This window comes from Clupea harengus, chromosome 2 (genome assembly GCF_900700415.2).
Source record: "Clupea harengus chromosome 2, Ch_v2.0.2, whole genome shotgun sequence".
Lineage (NCBI taxonomy): Eukaryota > Metazoa > Chordata > Actinopteri > Clupeiformes > Clupeidae > Clupea > Clupea harengus.
In genome coordinates this window covers 27,122,131-27,124,875 of record NC_045153.1, presented here as the reverse complement: position 1 = coordinate 27,124,875, position 2,745 = coordinate 27,122,131, and positions in this window count along the sequence as shown.

Here is a 2,745-nt window from a genome sequence, read left to right as displayed (position 1 = left end):
AGCAGGTTTTTGGCAAAGAGCTCACTACTGCCATGTAATGGTAGAGCTTGTCACTTGATTAAGTGACACAGTAAGTACACCTCAACTAACCTTTCCCCCCAAAATAAAAAAAATAAAAAACACTCAGTCAAATAAAAACAAGGTGCTGTATATGCATATCCTAATAAATTGATTTTGTAAACACTGATCTTACATGATGGACAGGACATCGATTTGAACCTTTTAAGGACTATGGCAAAAAAACAGCTTCTCTAGATGAAAAATCCAGGATGCTTTTCGATATTTTTCAAGTGGCAAACTTATCCATTGAAGTAAGCACACGTATTGCTTGTTCTTTAGTCTTGGAGCTTTTTAAGCTGGTGAATGATTAGCAGAAGTAATGTTCCTGTCAAGCTTAATCACATTAAAACGTGGTTAACATTTAATTTTTCCCACTTGATATGCAAAAATTTCCACTAGATTTGCAGTGAGGGCCATTGAAATTCCATTATAGAAAGAATAAAAATTTCAGGCATCATTTGTTCAGGGAGATCTGGACGAGAAAGTGCTGAATCTTCCTATTAGCAGAGTGAGAGATCTTTCTCCACATAGCACGATAAAGGGTACTCCAACATGCACACACACATCACCACACACACACACACACACACACACATAACCACAACACATGCACGCACACACTCAGACTCTATGTCTTGATAGTTCTTATGATATCAAAGTCATTGAAAGTAAAAAGAAAAAACATCATTTGAGATCTGATTTATTTTAAAAACATCAAAATATTTAACATTGTGAAAGGTGATGTAGAAAATCAAATAATCAAGCATGTGTTGTTTTTTTCGTGTCCAGCTTTGAATAAAAATGTAACTGTAAAATGTTACAAAATGTTAGAACTAGCTTCTTTAGACTGACAGTATATACACTGAGTTGAGGTCTGTTTTCACTTACAGCTAAAAGGTTCTCAGTTGTCTCAATAAAAATGTGATAGATGTATGATGATGATGATGATGTGGATTTATAAAAGCCATATGGGGTGAGCTTGATCCGTATCGCTTGAGAAAGACAACATCCATTCAAAAGCATATCATAACTCACTCCAAAATGCATTCAGACTATAACAAGCCATCCCAATACCCTTGGCATATTGGCTCCCATCTGTGTCCTTCCTCTCTGAGAGTCCTTGCCATCAAGTCCACAGATCATTTAACTAGCGCAGCGTGTTCCTGAGGACAAGTGCTATTATTTTGTACTTTCTGATACACTATTAAAAAAGCAAGAGATTTTTTTTGTACCTTTTGTGACGAAATGCTGTTTGGCTGCAAAAAACTGGGAACGAGAGAATGATAACACATGATACTTGCGAGCCATTATTTTTCTCAAAGTAAGAGCGTGCTTGTCGAAATAATGATCCTTCCGACGTGATTTCGGGATGAAGCGACTCTTTTGATGTTTTGGCATTAACATTTATCCAATTCATTTGTCAGGATGTTTGTTCCTCCACAAATAATTGGAAAGACTTGTAATGGAACGCGGCAGATTGCTTTGACTACACTTGTCATAAAGTTGGCGAAATTGGTTTGGGTGGGGTGGGGGGTGGGGGGGAAAGTCGTGTTGACAGAGCATCAGCTCTCTTAATTGACAGTGCTGCCTTTCGGAAGTTGGGGGACGGGGGTGGGCCCGGCTCCTGTGGCACGGTGTTTGTCTGGTCTTGTACCACTCAGTGTGAGGACCCTAGGACCCCTGCTCTCATTTGCCGCTCACACTCCCGTCTTGGCTTTCATATTATGAAAATCATCCCCACGGTGCACTAGCAAGGGCCTCTTTGTTACGTGGCTGCCGACGCTTGGCTCTGTCAAGTCTTCACCAATTACAGTTTCCAGGTACAATGGTCTATTCACAGGATCACAGCCCTTGACTGGTGTGGGAAGAGTGATTTGTGAATCATTATTCAGGCGCCTGTAGAGAATGCGATACCTGAGGGATGCAAATAAACTGCCAACGGACGGCTGGCCTCCTAAAAGTGACAAACTACAGCTGTTATTATCCCAGATTGGATTTTTCCCCCGGTTTTTCGAGAGGTAGTCATCTTCTTTTGCTTTCAAGTTTGAGGTTTCAACGAAATGTAAATTTCTCCCCCTTATCAGAAGTGCCCACTGGCACAAAACAGGGACTTTAAATATCAACTGCTGTTGGAGTGGATCAGGGTGGAAGTAGCGTTGGAGAGATAGGAAATGCCTTGGAATGACAACAGATGGCAAGACTACCAGGTGGAAGAATGCAACTTGGCTTAAGATCAAGAGGTGCTTTAGTTAAAAACCCACAACTCATGTCTCCCAAAAAAAAAAATGTTGTGTGTCTCAATTGGGGCTGAGGCAGCCATGGAGAGGCTTATCCTGTCTGGAAGATGGCAAAGCAAACACCCTCGTGTCTCTTAGTTTAACACCGAGTTCAAATCATTAAATCAAACTGGAAAAGGGCCTCCTTCAGACAGATGAAAATCAGTCTTGTCAGTGGATGATAAACTGGTGAGGACGTCGGCAGGGCTGGGATGCTGCGGGTGTTCTGTCACTCCCCGCCTTTGATTCTTTTTTCCTTCCTTTGGCGGGTCTTGCACAGGAAACTGGGATTACAGATAATGACAGGAGCCCTTCTGAATCAATCCAGCCTCCGAGCTCTGTCAGCCCAATGTGTGAAATGGCTTTTTGTGTGATGCTGCTCTTTGAGAGCAGTCCAAGACCAAGCTGA